We start from the raw sequence: 27,004 nt of genomic DNA on the forward strand, positions 1-27,004 counted from the left end.
GTGCATAACTCTGAGTGGAACAGCGAAGTTTGGGGCCAGTTGTTTGCAAAATTTGAACAACTCAAACAGTTCAGAAGTAGAGGCTGAGAACTGGCGAGCTCGCCATTATACCTTAAATGGATTAAACAGGTTATATACAAGCGAGATGAAGCGAGAAAAACAAATCAACTGGTCGACGACTATAAAAATAGTACCGGGGGTCGTCCATAAATTACGTAACGGCATTTTTTGACACCCCCCCTCCCCTACGTAACAAATTGTAACAAAAGTATGAACCCCCCTGTTAAAATACGTAACAATTTTCTAAACCCCCCCCCTTTTTTGAAATTTAAATGCAATTTTCTTCTAAGAAAAATTTATAGAAATCTTTCAAATTTTTATCTGTATTTAAAAACAACTTTTCCTCATTGGTATGGACTACAAAACTGATGCATCTCTAATAATTATATTATTACAAAAGAAGATAATTTATTTGTCATCAAGTAAAATTTGCATAAGTAAAATTACTATTTAATATGTTGATTTTTTACTGCTAGATGGCATTTGTAATAGCCAAAATTGTACGTAAAGCAGCGCAAAACCCCTCCCTTCCCATAGTTACAAACCGCATCATTTGATTCAACGCAATTTCGAAACTTGATACGCGACCGACTATCAGCAAAGATATCTGTTGCAACAGATTTTTGAAGAGGCGTACGACTCAGTAAAGGGTTTGACCGATGAAAAAGTTGTCTCTCTATCAGAGTTATACAGCCCAAATCAAGTTGAAAGCCTTGGCAAATTAGTCGATTTCAGTCGATTTTTCGTACATTTAATAGACCACGCTCTTCATCGCCTATAACGACCGGACGCGAAATTCCGTGATTATTGCTGAATCGAAGGCATCGACCTTCTTTCATCTTTAAGCATCATGTGTAAGTTTTCAATCCATATCCCCTTGATTATTTCTCAAATTGAGTTCATGCATTTCAAACGTACAATAATGACCTCGGTGGTTGGGCAGACTTGGAACCACAGGAACTTTATTATATTTGCGCCTTTCTGTTTGCCGTCTTCCTGCTCGTCGTCGTCGTCCTGCTCGTCGTCCTGCTCGTTGCCCTGCTTGATCGGAAACGAAATTATGGTGAAGGCGAAGGCGAACCCCAAAACCCCAACAAGTAAGTTGAATGCAGTTTCATGTTATGCTTATAACTAATTATATTCTCTCGCACTTTTATTTCAATCAAAATTTTAAAAAAAAATCGAATTAAATGCCCAATTTCAGTGTCGTCAAGTATGAAGCGTTGAGCAAATCTAGCCTTATCTTGAGAAAAAGAGGAGTATCCCCTGCAGTACCGTTTTGGCCTTGGGACCATTGAGCTACCACTGGAGGCGCTGCGGAGCACTTTCTGAATGAGAATCCACCTAATTCCGCGAAGTTATCTGTTATCTTCTCGAATATGGTTTATTTTTTATTCTTCGATTTCCAAAGTCTTTCTGCACCCTTATATTCATTGCTTGTTGTATTAGTCGTTTTTACAATATAACATAAGGCAGTTATCAAATCTACTGCATTACATCAGTTCAACATGATTCTGTGAAGCACTTTTTCAATGGGCGTTTATATTATCCAATTTTCCACCCAATCCAGTTCTAATAAAATGACTTCTCCAGGCGAGGCTCGAACTCGCGACCTCGGCATTACTTTCTATCCATTCCATCAGTTATAGTAGTTCCAAGCGAATAAGTCACTGTTATATAAGTACCATGCGCTAACCAACTGCGCCACTGGAGACCAATTGAAATAATTTCATGACACTACAAATAATATGAGAAGATGACAATAAACGACGATACTTAATCGGCTTATTCGAAACTAAATATGATGATGGCTGTTGCCAACTATAATACCGGAGGCAATAGTTAAACAAAAATAAAATAAACTTCCAAGTGCCAACGTGAGTTGCGCAGCGTTGAGCAGCGAGAGAATATTTTAAACGCATAGGGCCTATCCTATAAGACGCCACGGGTTAGTGGCAAGTAGGGTCATAGGGTGTAACCGTTTGCTGTCGCAAGTTAGAAAATTGTTTTCTGTATATTCCGAGGGATCTGAAAGGAAAGAAATCCGAAATATCTATAGTGAAAGTATACACTTGAATCAAATGAATTCGGGAACTAAACTGAATGGGATAAATGTGAAATAGTGGTTTTACTCTACACTCATAGAGATGTAGAGTTCAGTCTTCAGTGTAGTATATCAACTTTATTATATGTTATTCTGTCAGACAATTCTTATGGACATTTATTTCAAATTCAATACACACTTACTAGCCAATCGGTACGATATCATTTTTTTTCGTCTGTATGCGTAACAGCGAATTATGTAGCAGTAAAAGGAAACTAGGGAAAATTTTAGGTTTGAAATTTCATTAAATCAAATTCTCCAGGCGAGGCTCGAACTCGCGACCTCGGCATTGCTTTTTATGAATATCATTAGCGAGTAAGACACTGTTATATAAGTACCATGCGCTAACCAACTGCGCCACTGGAGACAGACTTTGGACACAACTAATGAAAATATCACAATAAACGACGATACTAATCGGCTTACTTGTGACTACGATTGTGTACTCGGCTATTGACTGTTGCCACCTAAAATAGTGAAGGCATTAATTAAAACAAAAATTAAATAAGCTAATGGAAATGTGAGTTGCGCAGCGAGAGAATATTTCAAAGTTTAAACGCATCTCCTAAGACGTCACTGTTCAGTGTTGGGTGTAACCATTAGCTGTTGCAAGTTAGAAATGTGTTTTCTGTATATTTCAAAGGAATCTTTTGAAAAATCTATAAGGAAAGTAGCCTATACACTTGAGTCGATCCAAAACTGAATGAGATAAATTTGTAATGAATGTTATGCTCTAGCCTACACCTCCAGGGATGTAGAGTTCAGTGTAGTACAAAAACCGACATCAACAAAACTATCTTTTGTTATTCTGTGAGTATTTTTGATCAAAAACTTTATCCTTCAGTTCTCTAACCAATTCACTTAAATGGATTGCGCTTGCGCGCAAGAAAAAGGGGAAATAAGGTTAGGCTATTAGGTAACACCTTGCGTTAACCAGCAATGCGCATATTTGTATGTTTAACGTCGAATGGGTTGTCACCATTTTCATGGAGACGAACATACATGACTTTTGGGAAGGAATACTACAATCACTCGTCACATCCTTCCAAGTCCTGATGTTTGGCAACGCCTCGACGATAATTTACATATATTAGTGTCGACGGGATAAACTCAAAGTCTCAAACTGCACTGTCAGTCTGTCACCATCACACAATTTTCAACAATCAACGATTTTATGTCGAGCAAAACCGCAACACGTAAGTTGAATGCCGTTTCTTGTTAAATATATGTATGATTCATCTCGCACTTTCGTTGAAAATCCGAATTTTAAAAATTATACAACATGCCCATCAATCTCAGTACCGTCAAGTACGGAGCGTGGAACAATGGCAGCTCTACACTTATCATGAAGAAAAAAAAGGAGAGTAACATCCCCAATAGAGCTTTTTTCTCTACTAGAGGAGGCGCTGCGGAGAACTTTTTGAATGGGACTCCACCTAATTTCGGCGTTCATAAATTGTGTAACGCGATTTTTTTTAACGACAAAATATTTAAAAAAAAAACAGCTTCAAACAACCGATTTATTTGTTTGACTGACTAAGACATTGTAATATCGGTTCGCAGTGATAAATTTCGGTTATTTACTTGAATCTTGAACCCCACTCCCCTATCACAATCGGTAACATTTCGTTCGACCCCCTTTACGTCTAACAAAAAAGGTTGCCATCACCAATAGGACTGTTGTGTGAAAATTTCACCCGTAATTCTTATTGAATATCTTCTCCAGGCGAGGCTTGAACTCGCGACCTCGGCATTACTTTTATGAATATCATTAGCGAATAAGTACCATGCGCTAAGCAACTGCGCCACTGGAGACACTCTCATGAAGCATATAGGCTAATGAATAAAAAATCGTAAAAAACAATAACGGCTATACAAATCGGCTTAATTAAAACTATGATTATGTTGCCAAGTACCCTATAATACCGAAGGCAATAATTAAGAAGAAGAAAATGGCAACGTGAATTGCGCAGTGAGATAGGCTAATATTTAAACGCATCTCCAAAGACGCAAAAGTGTTGGGTGTAACCGGTTCTTATAATGGTTTGGCGCGGTTGCTGTCGCAAAGTTAGAAGTTGGTTTTCTATATCCCTCTAGATCTTTATTTGGAAAGATTTTCAAGGAAAATATACAGTCGAATCAAACCCATTCAGATACTAAACCGAATGGGATAAATTTGAAGTGAAAAATAAACGAAACTTGAAAACCGCACCTTAGCGAGCTAGCCACATGATATAATTGATACATATTTTGCACGTGAATGTCTACAGTCTACTCAATTTTCAAATGCATGATTCTTAAACCCTGATATATCTGGGCGCATGTTATCATAACGCAGATTATACAGTATATTCGTTAACAGCAGTGGTAGGCTATACTCAAGTTATATGAAACGGTTGGGTTCGTATGGGTTTTGAGCTTGGTAATCATAAAGGCCAGCAATAAAAGTCAGACGAAAAGTGAGATAAAGTTGACCTCATTGACTTTTTGTCATGAATTCTTGGTAGTGTATAAGCAAAGGGCCAACTGAGGCTTCCATTTTTTTTTAAACTTGTCATTTGCACTCGATATGAGATTTAAAGCTGAGCCATCAAGTTAGATCCAGTTTAATACAACTGATTGGGGATAGGCTATCTATGTAAAATTGTTGAACTTGACGATCCGTGTTCAGCTGCTGCAGATGCAAATGAAAACATGCAATGAAAACTGATCAAAAGCACTCGACTTTCTCATTGCATGCCCGCAGTCGTTCTACGGGAATATCATTAAAATTTCTACGGTAAAATATGAAATGGTAAACAATATTTTTTTCATCACAAGCAGTTCAACCGTTCAACCGAGATTAATCGGCTTGAATATTGCGTGCTTTCAGCCAGCATGATAAAAACATTTTGGGTTTATTGCGCAGCAAGATAAGAAACATCGAAATCCAGTTGATAATATGAAGCGTCCATTCGAGACGAATCGGTTGTTGCAGCGAAGTCAGACCCAAGGAGATTGTTCTCTTTCAATAAGTCACTTTTTGGTACTGTTTAGGACTGCGTATATACTTCTTTTCTTACGTAGCACACAACACGCAGCATCCTTATCTGATCAATAATAACATACAACAACATATTCATTTCACTGATTTGAATTGAATTTATTTTCCATTATGGGTAAGTAAACAATACGATTTATAACTTATAACTTAACTTATAACAAATAACTTTTAATTGAAAAAAATACATCGTAAAATACAATTGCATGAAATTTATTTGATTCTATGCTAGTTGCTGTCACTTATTTGGACCTTGCCTTTTATGTTTTTTTCTTCTTATTGGGCGTACTAATCTTCACTGCCATAAGTCGAAATCGATAGAACTGCCTCATCACAACAACCGATGTCAAACAAAAGAAAAAAGTAATTCTGGAGTTGCTATTATTTATTAATCGATTTTTTTAACATGAATATGAATAAAATCATAAAATTGCGTTTAATAACGATGCCATCAAATATATATTATAGATGTTTTCACCGGCACAGTTTTGGGCGAGAGATACGGCGATAAGGCAGGAGTGAAGAAGTGTGCCTATACATGGCGACTAGACGGGAAAATACACAAAATTCATCTCGCCGCATCGCCTACAATTTCCAGTGAACGACAAGACATTCCGTCATAATATATTAGAATATTAGAAACAATGGCCATGTACAAAATAGTAAAATTTGAGTAAATAAAAAATTCAGTTCAGACCTTTAATTCGTTACTAAATGTTATCTAGGATCATGGATGTAATTGTATTTGATTTGATAGAACCCGTCCTAGTTACTTTCCATGAATATCATTAGCGAATAAGATACTGTTGTATTAGTAGCTACCATGCGCTAACCAACTGCGCCACTGGAGACATGCTAACATAAAGCATATAGGCTAATGAATAAAAAAATATAACGGCTTAATTGAAACTATGATTGTGTTGCCAAGTATCAAACCGAAGGCAATCGTTAAGAAAAAAAAATGGCAACGTGAATTGCGCAGCGAGATAATATTTCAACGCATCTCCAAAGAGGAAACGGGTCAGTGTCCGGTGTAACCATTGGCTGATTTTTGGGTTGTTGTTGCGCAATTTTTAGAAATTTTGTTTTCTATATCGTATTACGAGGGTTTTTTTATTTTTAAATTTTAATTCGCACTCGATATCAGATTTAAGCTGAACCATCAAGTTAGATACGGGTTTGCGGTTGATTTGGGATCTATAACATTGTTGAACTATTAGAAGATCCGTGTTAAGCTGTATATAGATGCAAATGCAATCCGTCAAAACTGATCAAAACCGACTTTCTTACACGCCCGCAATCCACGTAAATATCATAACCCTTTATCGACGTGAGCCGATAAAAGTTTTCAACTTCTAGACGCCACGTCAACAAGAATTGAGAGAGGATTCCCTATAGGGCTTTGTCCCGACAGGCATTAGAACGATCCAGAGGATCTCGCCACGGATGTCCCTACGGCCGAAAAAGGGATAAACAATTCCTATGGTAAAACATTAAATGGTTTAAAACAGCAGTTCAACCGAGATTAATCGGCTCGTGACCAATGCGTGCTCTCAGCCATGATAAAACAAATTTGGGGGTCTAATTGCGCAGCAACGAGCGCAAACATTTTACATTGTTTGCGCAGCGAAGTGAGCCGCCAAAACATTGAATGGGCGACGATTAGCGCTAAGATAGCGAACGGACTCACGATTAAGCGCTAATATAATGTGCGCTACTCGTCCATTCACCACAATAAATTTTCTTCTCGCAACCGATAAGTTAAATTAACGAAGCGCTTGCGCGTCTCATAAAATGCTGCGATGAAATGAATTGCGCTAAATAGGCTAATAAAGCGTACCGCGCGCAAGTAAATTGCAAATACATCGCTAGCGCAATGCGCGTTTATTTAGAGCTAGATCTAGGGTGACATATTTGTTTGAATTATTTTTCGCGCAATGAGCCGCTCAAAACAGCGAACGGGTGATTGCGCTAACATAGCTGACGGACCAGCGATAAGCGCTCAAATTATTTAAGCGCTTGCGCGTTTTTTTATTAATGACTAAATGAAATGCTCAAAATTTTGCGCAACGCGCGCAAGTATCTCCCGTTTATAGTAGATGAGATTAGTAAGGGTTGGCACAATTTTTAAAATTTTCTCTCCCATTTCCCTCCATCAATACCTTTTTCAAATCTTTTTGTCTTTAAAAAAAAGCAAACATTCTTTCATCTAGAACGTATTTTTTGAAAATTTTATTAGTTACAAGTCCAGCGTTATTAAAGTTATAAAACGAAAAAAAAATTACGCATTACGCCACTACAACGTGGTTAGTTGGTTGTCCCTGTAATTCTAATGGGAGAACAGCCGAAACGGGGGTTGATTTGAAACCTCGATTTTGATCAAATAAATCATAATAACAACGATTTATTTTTTCAGGTTGAATTATATAAATCTCTTGGTTAGTTTTTAATATCCATAAGTAATTTGAGCTAATTCAAAAATTCAGTTATTCACAGCAATGGCAATTTTCCATAAGCCAAATAGCCCCACGTTGAAAGGCAGAAATAGCCCCAACAGGGGCGTCTACACAAAATATATTTTAAGCCACTGTAATTTAGTTTTCTGTTTACGCCTTAACATATAGTCAATAGGAGATAAAATTCTCTATTAAACTAGTAATTTTAACTTTTTCTATCATTATTCCAAAAGAAATTATTTGAAAAACCTGTTTGAAAAATCTTACATCAGAAAAGTAAAAAAAGTGTTTTTACTTTACAGTACCCACCAAACTATTAGGTACACCCCCCTTTTTTCAGTGGATTCTTATGGCACTACGTGTCTTAGAAAAAGTGCAAATAATACCCGAACGGCTTGGGCTAGATTTTTTTTCTTTTTTCCTGAGTAGATCTAATGATGATCTACATTTTTTACACACACAAAATTGTTGTAGGATTAAACCCCATGGCGCTACGGTATCGTTCACTTTATTAGGTACACCCGTTTTCCCCCCATATGCGCCGTGTTAAATACGGCGTTTTCAAAAATTTACAAAAAATAGTAAAAATCAAGATAAAATCTTTTTCTTTGTGCCAATAGAACCAGAATTATTCACTCTTTACGAATATAAAGAATGATTTACAATAAAATCAACTCAAAAAACCCTTCCCTATACCCCAAAGTTTTCCACTTCAAAATTTGTCGAAATTTCGAATGCCTATGGGGGCGACAGTGCAAGTGTGTAGTAAAAAGTACAAATTTTGAAGTGGAAAACTTTGAGGTATAGATGTGGTGTTACTTTGGGTGGTGTCAGAGACATTTCGTTTTGGCTGTGCAGGTGATTCTTAGTTGGAATGTAGGTTGCGGCATTTTTAGTACCGCAATTCCAATCAGGTAATCAGAATTGCGGTTTTCACGGAAAGCTGTCAAATTTTAAAAGTGCAAAAAATTGTAAATGGTGGTGAATGAAACATTTTTGGCTGCATAAATTTGTTACAACAAGAAAAGAGGCCTAAAGTTACTTACATTTTTTAATGTGAAATGGCGACTTCCGCAGCATCTGACTCTGTTTCGCCAAACGAATGAAGTAGAAAACCTTAACTTTGCTAGGCAGTTTCGAAGTGCTTGTATCCGCTATCACCCCATACCAGTTGTTTCTCTTCAATTCGTCGTATAAATACATGCAGCCTCAAATTTCAGCAACGTCAGATGGAGTAATTTGAAAAGCAACCACTTTGTATGCCAACGACGACATTACGTTATTCAAGCATGGCCAAACTTCTGCGGGTGAGCTAGTCCTCACCATTGTCAACGATTCAGGCATTTCTTTTTTATCAAGCACAAAACAAGTGTTATCCTTAGAAACAAAGGAAAAATCAAGGTAGGATTATGCAGATATGTCTAATTAGTAAACTTACAAGTAAATTCCTTTGGCATTAAATGGTCAATTTAACTTAATTAAACTTACCAGACATTGGTCCCGTTCCAACCTCCAGTAATTTCTTCAGAAAAACCGATTTCCACAATCTGCAGGCAAGCTAATTATTTGTAGCTTTGCGTAATTTTTCCTTAACTTCGTCACAGGTTCTTTTGGCGTAGTTAGTTGCTCTAGGTGTAGAAGAGCATTTAGGAGTGTGCTTTAGAAACGCAGGTTTTTCTAAAAACACTCGAAAGCAAAGACTGCAAATGAGCAACGGGGCTTTGCGGACTTAAGCCAAACAATCAAGATGAATAAACAAAATAGTGATTAGTGAATGCGTATACATTTAATATTAATTTCAAGTCCTACCTCCGATGATTTTGCCATCCATCCATTTCAGTATTTCCTTTTCGGATTCCATCTCGAATTCTAAACTAACAACATTATCTAAAAATAATCTATTGATTAGATGAAAGAACAGAACAAAATGAATAAAATAACTTTACCGATGTAATTGGGCTCTTCATTGAAACTGACGGAAGGAGAGGCAATTCCATTCTTGTCATCCATTTCTTTGATTTAAATTTAAGGAGATAAATGTTGTTTGTTAATTAAAGGGGGTTAATGGCGTCGAATCTGCTCCACCAATTTTTTCCGAATTCCATTTCGACACTGCATCAACTGGCGAGTTCTTGGCCGCAGCAGTTGAGTTAAACACCACGTCCTCAGTCAGAATAGTTTCTGTCATGGTGCTCGCATCCAGATTGGTACTATTCTGCGTCTGCGTCTGCGTAGACATCGACGGCTCGTGTTCCTTATGATTTATTTATAAATGATTATGTTGATTTTGAAAATAAATTGGAGAAAAAAATTTTTAATGTTCATACATTGATTTTCCACAGCATCAACTGCATGCATGCAATAGCGTATCTTGCCCTGTCAACTACATGAAATTGAAAAATAAATTAAGTTTTAAAGATGCAGAATACAATCTGGAATTGTATTGTTCATTATCCATCGACCGATTGCTGGACTCTCCTTTCTTTCGAAGTTGATTGAACGTGTAGTCCACTGCCAACTCTCTACTCATCTTGGGGCTTTCAACCTTCTTCCTGATCGTCAGTCTGCCTATCGCACAAATTACTCCACTGAGACTGCGCTTCTTGGACTCTACAATGACCTTCTCTGCACTGTCGATGCCGGTCAGGCCACTGCCGTCTGCTTCCTTGATCTGACAGCTGCCTTCGATACTATCGATCACACCATTCTACTCGACTCTCTTTCAACTCGTTGTGGCGTTGCTGATGATGTCCTACTTTGGTTTGCATCTTACCTTTCCGGTCGCACCCAGTGTGTTCGTGTTGGTGACTGCTTCTCCTCGAGTGTTCCAGTTCCTTATGGTGTTCCTCAAGGCTCAGTCAATGGTGCAATCCTTTTTATTCTTCTGGTTTCTGCCCTTCCCGACCAAACCGCAACTGATGGCGTCATTATTGATCAGTATTCTGATGACACAAATGGCCGAATCACCTTCCAACTACACTCTAAAACCAACCCCTCTGACCAACGGGCTGCTATCGCAAACCTTAGTCACTGGACTTGTCGCACTGATCGATGGCTTTTTGATCAACATGTCATCCTCGTATTGGCAAAGTTCGGCGCTTTCTCGATCCTCTTACTACTAAGTGCCTTGTTCAGTCTCTCGTCCTCTCTCGTGTTGACTATGCCTGTTCTTTCTTCGTTGGTCTTCCTAGCACTTTGCTCTCTAAGCTGCAGCGCGTGATAAACGCTTCCGCTCGTCTCATTCTTCGTGTGAGGAAGAGAGACAGCATTCGTTCCCATCTGCGCTCCCTTAATTGGCTCTGTGTTAACGACAGAATCACTTTTCGTATTGCCACCTTGACCTATCGCTGTTTAAAAGGCTCCGCACCTTCTTGTCTCGTCTAATAATTCCTCTAGAAAACTCACGCAGCCTACGCTCATCTTCATCTGCTCTACTTCGCGTTCCTCGCACTCGCCATGTTAATCTTGGTGATCGATCTTTTGCAAAGGTCGCTCCATCCATCTGGAACCGACTCCCTCTTGCTGTTCGTAATGCCACCACACTCCCCAAGTTTCGCTCTCTTTTATTCAAACACCTTTTCGATTGATGTGTCTTATGCTTTTTCTGTGACTTTTTACCCTGACTGTACTTTCCGCGTCATTAGAACTTAATTTGGATAATGCGCGTTATAAATAAATCAAATCAAATCAATCCTCAACCTTTCTAAGTGTCTTTTCTTTTACGCCGTCTCACCTCATCAAGACCACAAACTTGCCCCTCTACCGTTGGAAATGGGCTCCGGCATTCTTCAACCGTCCGCCGAAGTCAAACACCTTGGCGTCACTTTTGATTCTCATCTCTCGATGTCCTCCCACATTCGCAATATTTGTCGGTCCTCTTTCTTTCACTTGTGGCGTATTGGCAAAGTTCGACGCTTTCTGGATCCTCTTACTACTAAGTGCCTTGTTCAGTCTCTTGTCCTCTCTCGAATTGACTATGCATGTTCTCTTTTCGCCGGTCTTCCTGGCACTTTGCTCTCTAAGCTGCAGCGCGTGATAAACGCTTCCGCTCGTCTCATTCTTCGTGTGACGAAGAGAGACAGCATTCGTTCCCATCTACGCTCCCTTAATTGGCTCTGTGTCAACGACAGAATCACTTTTCGTATTGCCACCCTGACCTATCGCTGTTTACATGGCTCCGCACCTACTTACCTGACTCGTCTAATCATTCCTCTTGAAAACTCACGCAGCCAACGCTCATCTTCATCTGCTCTACTTCGCGTTCCTCGCACTCGCCATGTTAATCTTGGTGATCGATCTTTTGCAAAGGTCGCTCCTTCCATCTGGAACCGTCTCCCTCTTGCTGTTCGTAATGCCACCACACTCCCCAAGTTTCGTTCTCTTTTATTCAAGCACCTTTTCGATTGATGTGTCTTATGCTTTTTCTGTGACTCTTAGCCTGACTGTACTTTCCGCGTCATTAGAACTTTATTTGGATAATGCGCGTTATAAATAAATCAAATCAAAATCAAAATCAAACCAATAGTCGGCGGAAAAAAAGGGCATGCAGCAACAAGCTCGACAAGAGAGTCATCAAGTTAAAAAAGGAGACATATAATCATAAAAAAGATTCTTCAAGTGCCGGTAAGTTCAATTGCAAAAAGGATTTCGTCAAAAAAGAGGCACGGGCAATTTGGGAGGAAAGTGCCGCTCTACCTTTTTTCCCTCCCCCCTCTTTCAAACTGCAAAAAAGTTCCAGCAACCCATTAAAGCAGAAAGAGAAACAAGAGGACCTCTGCACACACAGCAGCCAAATAATAAAAATATCAGGTGGAAAAAAGAAGAAAAAGCTTCTTTTGCGGCAAAGAACCTTTTCAAACGAGATAGCGAAAAATAAAAAAAAGACACGACAGGCAAAAAACAGAGAAAGAATAATATAAAAGGGCTCGGTGCCTAGACAGACAATCTAATATGATTTCTCCCTATCTGCAAAAAAAAAAAATTCTGAAAGAAAGGGCGAAAAGAACTGTGTGTGTACAGTTAGCTGCTCCTGATGACGTGACAGAGGAGAATCTTCTAAATGTTAAGTAGAATCTGGAAATCCAGATAAAACTCGTTTCAAAGATGTAGAATGGGATCATTGCATTTTACCTTCGTGTTCAATGTTCTTGTTTAAGTAATTGCGGCACAATTCACGCAATGTTTTCCGTGTTGCTATAGCTGACAGGCAGGAGCAAAACACGACACTGGTGTCCACAACTGTGTCGTGTGTCATCTAAAACGACCATAATTGAAATGATAAAGGACAAACAGGAAATAACATATTCATGAATTTTACCCGCAAGGCCAATAAGGCGTAGTGTACACCATGTCCGATAAGGATGGTTTTGTCACATATTAGTTCAATCAACTTTTGCTGGACGTCTCTAAAGAATAAATATAAATATGCTAACTATACAAAGAAATATTTATTATATATATAAAAAAAGACGAAAGAAAAGTTAACCTGATGGTCGTCTCTACGTTTAGCAAATCAAAAATGTAGATCACGATGATTTGCATGATTGCAGGCCCAGAAATCGTCAGGCAATAATGGCAATGTAAAGCGTAAACGGGGTAAATGCCGTCGTGATGCGTCCTTCTGGCCATCGTCCGCACAAATCCTTCTATGTTGATGAGACTTCCAGAATCAATCAAGTGCGGCTTGCCATCGGAAATGGTCTCGTCCCTAACACAAACTTTTGAAGAAAAATTTACAACTACTGTCGTAAAATTGTATGACTACAATGTCAACTCAACTTTTTTCCTGCCAGTCCTCCCACAATTTCCATTGTGTGGAATAACAATGATTCATCGACAATGGCTCGGCCACTGTCATCTGAAGCCGGGCGTGATTACCCAGTTTTATTTTGTTCCACAAGCGCGAGGACAGGCTTTACCATTTTTTGGTATAGCATTGAATCTGCCGATAAAAATTGAACTTTAGAAAGAAAAATTAGGGTAGAAATTAAATTAAGTACTGAACGAACCGTTACATTGAGCCGCAATACGACACAAGGTAACGTGAATGCCGGTGGTATATATGTGTATATATATATATGACCAGAAAATTTCGTGAAAATCATTTGAGACGAGCGAACCGCCACTTTTCCTTGCCATCTCTTTGATAATTTTTTTAACTAACTTGTGTGATTCAATATTCTTGGGTTGCTAATTTTCTCCAGCAGTTTAGTCTCCGTTTCCCTAAATCATTTGAGTTGTCAAATCAATCAATTCATTCTTGTAGTTGTACATACTAATGGCATTTGACTTTTGTTTGGAAGACTAGTCACATCCAGTGTTGTGGCAGTTGCAGTCATCTGCGGCCCTTACCACTTAGCTCTGATGTCATCTATAAAAATCGTCTGTATTTTCATCTATATAACGTTGTCATTTTCGACTTTCATGACAGTTTCGCGCATCGGCAGTTAAAGGACTGTTGTTATCCATTGTGGAATTGACTGTACAGTGAAACTTTTCTTTCCCTATTCTGAATTTGTTAAAGACGGGCTCTGTTTTGGTTTGCCAGGCGGACAGCAGCCGGCCACTTCCACGAGTTCTTGACTATCACTCTGTCGACTGCGGTAGTCGCAATGGTTGGTTATACTTTTCACAGTTTCCTTATTGAGTTTTAAAACGCAAACCAGCATCCAGCAATCACCAACATTTTTTTCTCATTTTGGCATGAAAAGATCCAGAAACATTATTAAGGTTGCAAAGCCAACTTCTCATTGTTCAGACAATATTCAAACTATAACGAATCGGCACAAACTTTTAAACTATGTTTTTCTGTGTGCATATTTCGTTTCGATTGTGACAGGACGCAGCAGTTCTAATGCAGAGCAGCCTTCCAGCGGATGAATCACGTGATGCAACGCTTTCCAGCTGGATTGTGACCCAATAATCTCTTCCAGCACTCATGCACCGACATTTCTCTTTACAACTCTTCATACTACAAAAGGTAGGACCGATTTCCATGACTTATCTTTTCTTCTTTCCGAAGAGATGTTAAGAGACCGGAAAAGTATCGAGTATTTCCGACTGTTCATTGTGGGTGGGTTATACAGAGGATTGTCAATACGCGTCCAACACTCGAGGAGTCCAAAAATAATATGGAGAGGCCAAGAAAAATGAGAAAAACACGCAGCCGTCGATGGAAACACCAACACGACGAAATGGTGCCTTCGAAAATTTAAAGCTGCTGATTGAGTGGCTTCAATGTCGTTGTGTGCGCATTCAATGCCCTCGCTCGCGTCTCGACTCACACACCTCGTCGTCCAGCACAAGACGCTGATACCAAATTTAAAAATAGGCACGACAATAATACCAGCGCTCCAATGAAATTTCCTTTTGCTTGGGTTGTTGGGTTGGTATGCAAGTTAAAAATATTCCGAAAGAAGAAAAGTCACCACTTTGAAGTGAGTCGCCCAGCAAGAGATAGTGGAGCACACACACAGTGTGGACCGTTCGAATCGTGAAAAGGATGGCCAGGAGTGGGTGGGAATTGGTTTGCACGTTTTGTTGGGGGATGCAATCGGGATCAGAAAGAATGAGAAATTTAAGAGATATATATATATCTATTCTAGCTGTGCCGCACAGTCTAGAAAATCAGCCGAGTATAGGAGGTGGATTGTTCATCGTGGTTGATGGGCGACGGATCATGTCTTTCAGTTGTCTAGTGAATTTTTCGGTGGTCTCGGCCACCCGTCAATGTTTTTTCCTTTTTTTTACCACCACCGGATGCGGCCCATTCTGTTCTTCCGGATGCTTCATCTTTTTTCCCTTTTCTCCTATTTGGTGGCTTGGCGTGTCATGGAAATTCCTTTTCGAAATTTGGTTGATCTCATCTTTTTATGGACGGACGTCTTTAAAAAGACGTACATGAAGATAAATGACGTACGAAAGAATATTCCATCCATGCTGAAGAAAAATATAAATTCTGTCAAGAAATAATATATCATTAGAGGGATTTCAAATAAATTTATCGAAAATTTGAGAAGAATTAATCACGGCGACCGTTAAACTAAGTCCGATGGTTTTGAAATTTTCAACTTAAGTTCTTCTCATTCTTCTTAGTTATTTCTGAAAATGCCGTAAATAAATTCTTTTAACTAAAAAAAATATATTAAATTAAGTAAAAAAAAGGTATAAAAGCTCGGTTTTTCTAAAACGGCGACCCTTAAACATTATTAAAAAAAAAAATTCAGTAAACAATTTAAGTCAAAGGACACCTCGAATTCTATACGCCACTTTTATTTTCCAAAATATTGCGGAAGTGAAACACCCTAGGCGCCATACACTGCAAAATCTTACAAAGGAGGATGAAAATCTTTTTCGCTTTTTTTTGTTCGTCTTATCACGGCATTACAGAAGATTCTTGAACATAAACAAAATAAAAGTACGGAAACCCTGATTTGCGTTGTCACTTAACGAACCAAGGTCTCTATGATGACGGCTTATCTCGCAACGCAGCATCTAGCCTACCCTAACCTATTAGATGTTTCCAACAGATTAAAGAGAGGCTAACTCCCTTGCGTGGTCGCCCTATGCGTTGTCTAGTGTTTGTCGTACAAAGAGCCTCCTAGCTATGGAATACAAAATAAATGAATTTTAGGTTATTTACACGAAAAAGTTTTCTTCGCCTTGGGTGATCGACTTGAGCTTCGTCTAGGTTTTGTTTAAGTAATAAGATCCTGCTCTCTGTGGGACCTAACATGAATGGTTATTAATTGCCTAAACATAAATAGCGCCGAACACAAGAAAAGAGAACGAAAGAGAAAACGACGGAAATTGTACTGTTGTATACAAGGCAACGTCGCATAAACAAAGCTCAAGCCAAATTTAAACGATCAACTTGATTTAAGCATTATTATGACTTGGCAACTTTGCCCCTTTCTTCTTAGAGAATGAGTAGTGCAGTTGGTCTTGAATCTTTGATCAATCAAGTACACAATTTATGTTGTTCTTAAAAGAGTTCAATCTAACTTCATTCAAAGCATTTTCCAAGCAATAAAATATGGACAGAATGGACCAGTATTTTATAAGTTCAAAATATTTTATGGAAAGGTTATAAAAATAATTAGATTAAGTTTGGGTTTATTCAAGAGAGAAATGCAATGAGGGAATTCCTCAATCTTTGAATTTCTATCTACCAAGGCGTGAGTAACATCAATCCAGTAAACATCAGCTCTTTGAATTTTCTGTTTACCTGACTGATCCTGGGCGGACTGACGGCTGGATGGATTGAAATTAAAACTGTCAATAGTGGTCCGTCGTGATTCTAGTGGTTAAACTCGTAGCCGATTGAAATATTCAGCGCAAACGAGCTCTCGATCTATTTGCATTTGAAAAATTCAGGTCAAATTTGTTGTTGAATATTTGAATATTTGATGTTGAATACTGCAAATAGAATACACTTGTTTGGTATGCAAACTTGTTTATTTTGTCGACTATAACTTCTTAGTCGGCGTAAAGAACAGAACAATGGGTCAAGCCCAACAATCAACGTAAAAAAGGGGTGGAATTCTTAGTTCAGGTATGACTGACTGACAGATAGAAACAAATACAAGAGAAAATATTATTTGTTGAAAATAATTCTGTCTGCGTCTTCGCAGAGTAGTTTGGCTCGAGTTGGGTGTATCTCTAGCTCGACTTGGTCGATTTCGATCGGTTCCGGGTTCGGTAAATTGCCCGGTTCGGCTTTAGGAGAAGATAATAAGTTGTCTTCGTCCTCACTCATAGACCCGAAAAGGCTGTCAAGTTGGAGGTCTTCTTGGAGGTCTCCCAGCGATGGTTTCCTTAGCGCCAACGGAGTGCGAGGGGCTTTATCCTTGCACACCTTCACACTCTTTTGGGGTTTTTTCTCTTTCTTAACTTTGACTTTCTTGGGAGTCATGTGATTTAGAATTTCACAGATAATTACTTCTGCCGAGTCATTATCTGAGCCAAGCTCGTTCGGAAGTTCAGCGGTGGGTACTGGGAGTACCGCTTTCCCTAGAGAGAGAAAGAATTAGTGACTCCCCAGTAGGAGAACTCCAACTTCTTACCTTCAGCTTTAGCCCGAGAGGGTGTAGCCTGCTCCGATGGGGTAGCTTGGTGCTCCTCCAAAATGGCCTCTTGGGAGGAATTATAAATCAATGTCATAGTTAAGCAATATTATTGTTTGATTGTCAAGTTGTTGTTTTTATATTATTGAGAACATACATTATCTTCTTGAAGAGCGTCTTCGCGAGAAACTTCTATAATCGTTGATAATCCGCATAATCGGTTCTTTCTAGCTGCGTTGGGTTCTGCTTCATACTGCTGATACTTTCTTACGTAACCTTTGTGATGACGTGGAAAAACTTCAACAGCATCGTGGATCCTACGTGCCTGAAACATGTTAACCTGACGGGCTCCGCATTCCTTCAAAAACCTTGCCACGTATTCAGCAAGTAACACTCACCGTTGGCTAACTACGCTAAATCCACAGCCAACGGTGCCCTAGTGGGACTACAAAAAAAAAATGGAAGAAGGAGAAGACAGAAAAGAAGACCAACCTACTCTAGGAAATATCTTTCTTTAAGAAAAATATTTCCTAGAGTAGCCTTTTTTATGACGTGGAATAGGGTCAATGAGAGGGTCGTAATTACTTGCCTCAAATAAATTAATCCGCTCCGATTTCGCCCAAAATTTCTTCGCGTCTTTTACATTCCGGAACTCAACGAAGATTGAGACGGATCCTTTTTTCTTTTTGCGACGGTTCGGCCTCGCTGTGCAAAAATCCCTAAGAGCTCCAAATTTGATTAACAAAAAATAGATTTTGCTTACCTGTGTCGTTTCATGGATTTCGGTCAGGAGAAAACTTTTTTCCATTTCCTCCCGGGTCATAAACACATCCCTCGTGGTGGAGTACGGAAATGTCTGCTTGACACTCTCCATGAAATTGATAAACCCCAATCGTTTTTCGCGATCTTCATACCTTTTTTTCCTCATTTTTTCCCTTTAAACCTGAATAAAATAAATAAAAAATTCTTATTAAAATTAAATATTCATTCAAAGATTGAATCAAGAGACCGCTCTGACTTCACAAACCTTGCCCCGTCTTCAGCACTCTCGAACTCGACGATGACAGTAGAAGTACCCCGATGTTTCCTGCGACGATTCGGCTTCGACATACTGAAGTCCCTTAGAGTTCCAAAAATATTTACAAAAAAATAAACACGGCTTGCTAAAACCGCTTCTGGAATATGTTCCAGGATGAAACTCCTGTTCCGTTCCTCCTTCGTCAATATAGCATCTCTCGTTGAGGATAAGGGAAATCTCCTGACGACTTCATGCATGAATGAGGAAAATTCCTTTCTTTTACGGCGAGAGTGATAGCGCTGGTCGCGCACATTGTCCCTCTCATTTCCTGTCTCGAAATTCTCCATTTGATTCAAGGGGGATGCACGGCTTCCAGGCACATCTTCCACGTCCAAGCCAGTGATTGCCGACAATTCTATCGACACTTGTTTCAGCAGCGGGCTGATGCCCACTGGGGCTGCGAGCTGCTTTCCTTTGCTAGGGTTGGTGCCTGCTGACACCAGGCCCTGCCTCACTTTGGGAGGTTGTAAATCCTTGACGTATGCTCTGTTGATCAAATCCCGTCTGGCCGTTACCAAGGGATCGGTGGGGATCTGCCGTGTAAAACCACTTATCCCTGCGTGGGCTCGTGGGATCTCCTGCCGATCGGTTGCGGTGTTGAACTGGACAGCTTCGGTCTCGGTCCTGCGGCGCTTGATGTTAAGCGCTTGGCGTTCACGCTCAAGCTTCGCCTCTTTCTCCGCGAACTCTGCCTCCAAGTAGATCAACAGCTTACGTTTTGCTGCGAGCTTTGCAGCCGCTTTATGAGAGTCCACTAGTTCTGAGTGCACTTTAAGCGTCTCCTCACACTTTCTCAATTCTTGTTGGGCTTCCTCAGGTAAGTCCTGGGTAAGCCTGTTTTTGTTTGACGCTTCTCTGCCTTGTCGCCCTTGAAGGCTGTACGGGGCTGTGAGCTTCAACGGATCGAAAAATGGGAGCTCAAAGAGCTTTGCCAACAGATCCCAGCACGCTTTGGTGTCCCGGGTTTCCACAAAACACCTTGAGGTATCACGAATTAACTCGATGGCTGTTGCCCACTGCTCCTCCTGACTGTTACAGGTACAGTCCGGGGGTCCCACTAGAGAAAGAGAGAATGAATGAAATGTATTAGTTTTCGGTTTTAGTTCAGGTCAACTTGCTTTTATAAGGAAAAGAATCATAAACCTTCGTTAACAGCAGTGGTAGGCTATACTCAAGTTATATGAAACGGTTGGGTTCGTATGGGTTTTGAGCTTGGTAATCATAAAGGCCAGCAATAAAAGTCAGACGAAAAGTGAGATAAAGTTGACCCCATTGACTTTTTGTCATGAATTCTTGGTAGTGTATAAGCAAAGGGCCAACTGAGGCTTCCATTTTTTTTTACTTGTCATTTGCACTTGATATGAGATTTAAAGCTGAGCCATCAAGTTAGATCCAGTTTAATACAACTGATTGGGGATAGGCTAAATATGTAAAATTGTTGAACTTGAAGATCAGTGTTCAGCTGCTGCAGATGCAAATCAGAACTGATCAAAAGCACTCGACTTTCTTATTGCATGCCCGCAGTCGTTCTACGGGAATATCATTAAAATTTCTACGGTAAAATATGAAATGGTAAACAATATTTTTTTCATCACAAGCAGTTCAACCGAGATTAATCGGCTTGAATATTGCGTGCTTTCAGCCAGCATGATAAAAACATTTTGGGTTTATTGCGCAGCAAGATAAGAAACATCGAAATCCAGTTGATAATATGAAGCGTCCATTCGAGACGAATCGGTTGTTGCAGCGAAGTCAGACCCAAGGAGATTGTTCTCTTTCAATAAGTCACTTTTTGGTACTGTTTAGGACTGCGTATATACTTCTTTTCTTACGTAGCACACAACACGCAGCATCCTTATCTGATCAATAATAACATACAACAACATATTCATTTCACTGATTTGAATTGAATTTATTTTCCATTATGGGTAAGTAAACAATACGATTTGAATAACTTTTAATTGAAAAAAATACATCGTAAAATACAATTGCATGAAATTTCTTTGATTCTATGCTAGTTGCTGTCACTTATTTGGACCTTGCCTTTTATGTTTTTTTCTTCTTATTGGGCGTACTAATCTTCACTGTCATAAGTCGAAATCGATAGAACTGCCTCATCACAGCAACCGATGTCAAAAAAAAAGAAAAAAGTAATTCTGAAGTTGCTATTATTTATTAATCGATTTTCTTTTAACATGAATATGAATAAAATCATGAAATTGCGTTTAATAACGATGCCATCAAATATATATTATAGATGTTTTCACCGGCACAGTTTTGGGCGAGAGATACGGCGATAAGGCAGGAGTGAAGAAGTGTGCGTATACATGGTGAGTAGACGGGAAAATACACAAAATTCATCTCGCCGCATCGCCTACAATTTCCAGTGAACGACAAGACATTCCGTCATAATATATTAGAATATTAGAAACAATGGCCATGTACAAAATAGTAAAAGTTGGGTAAAAAAAAAATCAGTTCAGACCTTTAATTCGTTACTAACTGTTATCTAGGATCATGGATGTAATTGTATTTGATTTGATAGAACCCGTCCCAGTTACTTTCCATGAATATCATTAGCGAATAAGACACTGTTGTATAAGTAGCTACCATGCGCTAACCAACTGCGCCACTGGAGACATGCTAACATGAAGCATATAGGCTAATGAATAAAAAAATATAACGGCTTAATTGTAACTATGATTGTGTTGCCAAGTATCAAACCGAAGGAAATCGTTAAGAAAAAAAAAATGGCAACGTGAATTGCGCAGCGAGATAATATTTCAACGCATCTCCAAAGAGGAAACGGGTCAGTGTCCGGTGTAACCATTGGCTGATTTTTGGGTTGTTGTTGCGCAATTTTTAGAAATTTTGTTTTCTATATCGTCTTTCGAGGGTTTTTTTTTATTTTTAAATTTTAATTCGCACTCGATATCAGATTTAAGCTGAACCATCAAGTTGGATCCGGGTTTGCGGTTGATTTGGGATCTATAACATTGTTGAACTATTAGAAGATCCGTGTTAAGCTGTATAGATGCAAATGCAATCCGTCAAAACTGATCAAAACCGACTTTCTTAATACACGCCCGCAATCCACGTAAATGTCATAAACAATTCCTATGGTAAAACATTAAATGGTTTAAAACAGCAGTTCAACCGAGATTAATCGGCTTGTGACCAATGCGTGCTCTCAGCCATGATAAAACAAATTTGGGGGTGAATTGCGCAGCAACGAGCGCAAAAATTTTACATTGTTTGCGCAGCGAAGTGAGCCGCCAAAACATTGAATGGACGACGATTAGCGCTAAGATAGCGAACGGACTCACGATAAGCGCTAATATAATGTGCGCTACTCGTCCATTCGCCACAATAAATTTTCTTCTCGCAACCGAAAAGTTAAATTAACGAAGCGCTTGCGCGTCTCATAAAATGCTGTGATGAAATGAATTGCGCTAAATAGGCTAATAAAGCGTACCGCGCGCAAGTAAATTGCAAATACATCGCTAGCGCAATGCGCGTTTATTTAGAGCTAGATCTAGGGTGACATATTTGTTTGAATTATTTTTCGCGCAAGGAGCCGCTCAAAACAGCGAACGGGTGATTGCGCTAACATAGCTGACGGACCAGCGATAAGCCCTCAAATTATTTAAGCTTTTGCTCGTTTTTTAATTAACTACTAAATGAAATGCTCAAAATTTTGGGCAACGCGCACAAGTATCTCCCGTTTATAGTAGGGGAGAGTAGTAAGGGTTGGCACCATTTTTTAAATTTTCTCTCCCATTTCCCTCCATCAATGCCTTTTCCAAATCTTTTTGTCTTAAAAAAAAGCAAACATTCTTTTATCTAGAACATATTTTTTGAAAATTTTATTAGTTACAAGTCCAGCGTTATTTAAGTTATAAAACGAAAAAAATGACGTATCATGCCACTACAACGTGGTTAGTTGGTTGTCCCTGTAATTCTAATGGGAGAACAGCCGAAACGGGGGTTGATTTGAAACCTCGATTTTGATCAAATAAATCATAATAACAACGATTTCTTTTTTCAGGTTGAATTTTATATAAATCTCTTGGTTAGTTTTTAATATCCATAAGTAATTTGAGCTAATTCAAAAATTCAGTTATTCTCAGCAATGGCAATTTTCCATAAGCCAAATAGCCCCACGTTGAAAGGCACAAATAGCCCCAACAGGGGCGTCTACACAAAATATATTTTAAGCCACTATAATTTAGTTTTCTGTTTACGCCTTAACATATAGTCAATAGAGGATAAAATTCTCTATTAAACCAGTATTTTTATTTTTTTTTATCATTATTCCAAAAGAAATTATTTGAAAAACCTGTTTGAAAAATCTTACATCAGAAAAGTAAAAAAAGTGTTTTTACTTTATATCTTCAGAACGGCTAGTTCTATATTCTTGAAATTTCAAGTAGTAGTGCGCATAATAACGATGCACACATGGTCAAAAGCTAAATTTTTTCAATCAAATATAGAGCTAAATAATTAGAATAGAGCGACCTGCCCCGAGGCCTTTAAGCCCCACTCTCCCCTACTGGATTCAAACTGGCTATAAATACGGTTGGCGATGTGGCATGAAGTTATTATTTTGACCGCTAAGCGGCTGCCGTTTTTAACAACTTCCCAGTTTTATATTGAACTTTTTGGAGGTTTTAATTTCATATTAAACTTTTTTAAGTTTTAATACAACTTTTTTGGTTTTTGTATTAAACTCTTTTGGGTTTATCTATAACACTATTTACCAGTTTTTATATTGGATTTATTTAGTTTTATATGTTTAAAAAAAATTTATATAAATATTTTGAAAATTTTAGATATAGTTAAGTAACCTTTAATTCGTTCCCAAATGTTCCGTCTTTGGACGGTTGGAATTGTTATGATTTAATAGAACCCGACCCAGTTATTATGGATAAAAGTTTAAAAATTACTTAAAAATTTTTATTAACAACTTCAAGTGGCTGAAGAAACTATTATAATTGTTTTTACATTCATGGTTTACACTATGATTGGGTGTTCTGCCACGGTACAGTAATCGATATCCGTATCTGATACTGCAAAAGTTTGCAAGTGAGATTGTAGAAGAGCCACCAGAGAAAATTTGTGTTACGGCCAAAAGTCAGAATTAATGCTTGTTTCAAGACCGGTCCATAAAGCGGTCTTCTTCAACGGTAGGGTATCGCTTGAGGGGCCAGGGTTCGCTCCGTCGAAAAAGTCAGAAATATCAAAATCTACCACTTCGTCCGTATATAAGGTTGGAGAGTCCCTGGAGTAGAATGTTTGTCTAACCAGTAAAAACGGCAGAAAGGTTTGCCAACGGAAGCGATCGCGTAGAGATAGAAAACACGGAATGCCAATACCGACAGTGATTTAGTGAATAGCAATTTTTTCGACGAGGTAAATAGAGAAAAGGCGGAAAACTGAATGTCTGGAGACGTACAACAGCTAATCCACAAATGTGTGGTTCCAAACCTTTTTTTTATTGCTGAAATTCCAAGCAATCCACAAATGTGTGGTCCAAATTTTTTTTTTTATTCCTCAAATTTCCAAGAAATCCACAAATGTGTGGTTCCAAAAAACCCCTTTTTATTCCTCAAATTCCAGGCAATCCACAAATGTGTGGTTCCAAAAAACCTCTTCCAATCAAAAAAATCATAAATTTTTTTTTTATAAATTTTTTTATTTTTCATTAACTTGGAACATTTCTTATCTTAGATCCCAGCTCTTCTTGTTGCAGAAAAACACGCAGTCGAAAAAAGAAATGGTTTGAGCAGTAGTCGTTTCGAGTTAATAGATTTGGATTTTTCTTTTTGATCAGTCAAGAAACTTAAAATCAGATTGGGCATCTCTCGTTCATTACTCAGAGAGAAATGGATAGGGAACTTATTCACGATCGTGACCTCATTTATTCGGACAAGAGTATTCTTCTGACTTTGCACAAGACCCAGATTTCAAAGCATCATGTGTTGATGCTATGAAGTATACAGATCATCAACAAAAATTAGTGTGACGAACGGGAGATTCAGAGAAACTCAATGCAGAGGATGGCATATCCCCCAAAATAACGTGTGCGCGTTCGCCAGTGTGAAAGTGTCCAAACTGCCGTAAAAAGTCATTTACCATTAAAGATTCAATTCCATTTATGGGCAGAACTACGCGCAGAACTACAAAACCAATTTATTTCGATAGGCTTTGGGAATTTTAGCCCCACCTAACGTTATAGCACGAGTTCCATTTGCTAGAACAATTGCTGGTCCGTGCCATTCATAAAGGAGGTAGCCAGTACGCTTCAAAAGTGCTGGGGACGAAACAATAATCGCCGCACGATTGTGAACCACCGCATTGGTGACAACTGGCCCACACATCACGATATCTTTAATTAAGTGAGACATTTCGAACAGCAATGTTTGGTACTCTCGTGATGATGACAGGCGTTAGCTAAAGTATCTGCTGGTTGAGTAGGGGCACAATCGGTTTCTTGCTGAAGGCACTGGTCTGGGAAAGGATATGATGAACTGGATATGCTGAAGAATCTTGATATCCTCAGACGACATCTTTTGAAAATTATTAACTAGCCATTATTGTCCATTCCTTCGTGGACCAGAAAATTCCGAGAAAGTCGCTCGAGACGAGTGACACGCAACTTTTTCTTGCCATCTCCTTGATATTTTTAAAACAAATTGTGTGATTCAAAATTGTTGGATTTTGCTTCTTATTTTCTCCAGCATTCGAGTCTCCGTTTCCCTGAATCATTTTAGTTGTCAAATCAATCAATTAATTCTTGTTGTTGTGCATACTAATGGCTTTTGACTTTTGTTTGCAAGACTAGTCAGTGTTGTGGCCGTTGCAGTCATCTGCGACCCTTACCGCTCTCTGATGCCATCTATAAAAATCGTCTGTATTTTCATCTGTATACCGATGTCATTTTCGACTTTCATGACAGTTTCACGCATCGGCAGTTAAAGGACTGTTGTTATCCATTGTTATCCACTTTGTTTTTTTGGATTAAAGGGATCTGTTATGTTATTGCAAACTTTTCCCACTTCCCACGCGCATTAAACAATGTACTCCTTTGTTGGTTTTATGTCCGTAACAAACAACGTTCATTACTACTGCGTCTTTCTTTTCTTTTTCTTGCCAGTTTGATCAAAAGTGGAAAAAAATTGTATACGAAATAGTAATTTTTCTTGCATAAGGAGTTTCGTAAGTTGAACGATTGCTTCTTAAGATTTTGGTACGATGGCTCAGCTTTCGCCGTTTTCTGTAATAAGTTGAGACTATCGCATCCACCATTAGTGGTGCGACCATCTCGGCAGGCATTCAAGGGGAGTGGAATAGAGTTTGAAGGAGGCATGTCCGTAGCGGACCCATCAAGACGACGCCACCTTCGAAAGAATCGTCTGCCATAAGAGACCGCTAACCATAGTTAATGGCTCTGGTAATATAGCTAGGGACGCTAGGGTTTAGTAACGATTCATCGTGCCTATTTTCGACCATGATTCCTGTAATGACGCCACAACTGGCAACTCCGTACCCATCCTCCAAAACCTAGATGTGCCCAACAGAGAAGCTCGCAACCTCGCGTCCACTCAGTCCAAGTTTGCCCCTCATGTCAGATACCATCACCATATACGTATACCAAAATACGTACGTATCCTATTAGGGTGTTTCCTATGTATCTTTTGCATTATCTTTCATCTTTGGAATTCATACAAGGATAACTATAAAGCAGACATTTCAATCCTTAAAGTAATCTGTACATTAAATTAAAAAAAAAGGCAAAATAGACAAATTCATCAATATACATTCACATCATACAATACATCATACATACAATCATATACATTTATTTCGTCATCATCCGAAGTATCTGTTTCATATTTAACATCAAAATCTAACTCTTCCAAAAAATTCAGGAGGAAGGTTTAACACAGACGTTAAGCTTGTATCAAATTTTAACAAGGCTTCACATGTCCAACTTTTTGTTTTGAACCAAGTTTTAACTTGATTCGGATGACGATCTTGCTGCCGGCGCAGATTTCTTTTCCAGTTTCCGACGACTTTTAGAGGTCGATGGACGTTTCCGGTTAGCAGATGTGGTGTTACTTTGGGTGGTGTCAGAGACATTTCGTTTTGGCTGTGCAGGTGATTCTTAGTTGGAATGCAGGTTGCGGCATTTTTAGTACC

At 38.9% G+C, this 27,004-nt stretch overlaps 3 long non-coding RNA genes and 3 other non-coding genes across 6 annotated transcripts; 3 read left to right on the forward strand and 3 right to left on the reverse strand.

Annotated features, from left to right (window-relative positions):
* The first annotated feature begins 626 nt into the window (after positions 1-626).
* On the forward strand, positions 627-1,572 carry LOC124208782. The gene is made up of 3 exons (XR_006880592.1): positions 627-914; positions 1,004-1,157; positions 1,265-1,572. It is a non-coding gene; the product is annotated as an uncharacterized LOC124208782 (long non-coding RNA).
* Positions 1,573-1,645: 73 nt separating this feature from the next.
* On the reverse strand, positions 1,646-1,774 carry Trnai-uau. The gene is made up of 2 exons: positions 1,737-1,774; positions 1,646-1,681 (listed from the first exon to the last, which is right to left on the reverse strand). It is a non-coding gene; the product is annotated as a tRNA-Ile (tRNA).
* Positions 1,775-2,418: 644 nt separating this feature from the next.
* Positions 2,419-2,531, reverse strand: Trnai-uau. The gene is made up of 2 exons: positions 2,494-2,531; positions 2,419-2,454 (listed from the first exon to the last, which is right to left on the reverse strand). It is a non-coding gene; the product is annotated as a tRNA-Ile (tRNA).
* Positions 2,532-3,882: 1,351 nt separating this feature from the next.
* Trnai-uau lies at positions 3,883-3,979 on the reverse strand. Its single transcript has 2 exons — positions 3,942-3,979; positions 3,883-3,918 (listed from the first exon to the last, which is right to left on the reverse strand). It is a non-coding gene; the product is annotated as a tRNA-Ile (tRNA).
* A 1,119-nt stretch (positions 3,980-5,098) lies between these two features.
* On the forward strand, positions 5,099-5,907 carry LOC124202508. Its single transcript, XR_006878198.1, has 3 exons — positions 5,099-5,322; positions 5,437-5,567; positions 5,673-5,907. It is a non-coding gene; the product is annotated as an uncharacterized LOC124202508 (long non-coding RNA).
* Positions 5,908-20,502: 14,595 nt separating this feature from the next.
* LOC124202519 lies at positions 20,503-21,276 on the forward strand. Its single transcript, XR_006878206.1, has 3 exons — positions 20,503-20,730; positions 20,821-20,952; positions 21,060-21,276. It is a non-coding gene; the product is annotated as an uncharacterized LOC124202519 (long non-coding RNA).
* The last annotated feature ends 5,728 nt before the right edge of the window (positions 21,277-27,004 follow it).

The sequence above is a fragment of the Daphnia pulex genome, chromosome 2 (genome assembly GCF_021134715.1).
Source record: "Daphnia pulex isolate KAP4 chromosome 2, ASM2113471v1".
In the NCBI taxonomy this organism is placed as follows: Eukaryota; Metazoa; Arthropoda; class Branchiopoda; order Diplostraca; family Daphniidae; genus Daphnia; species Daphnia pulex.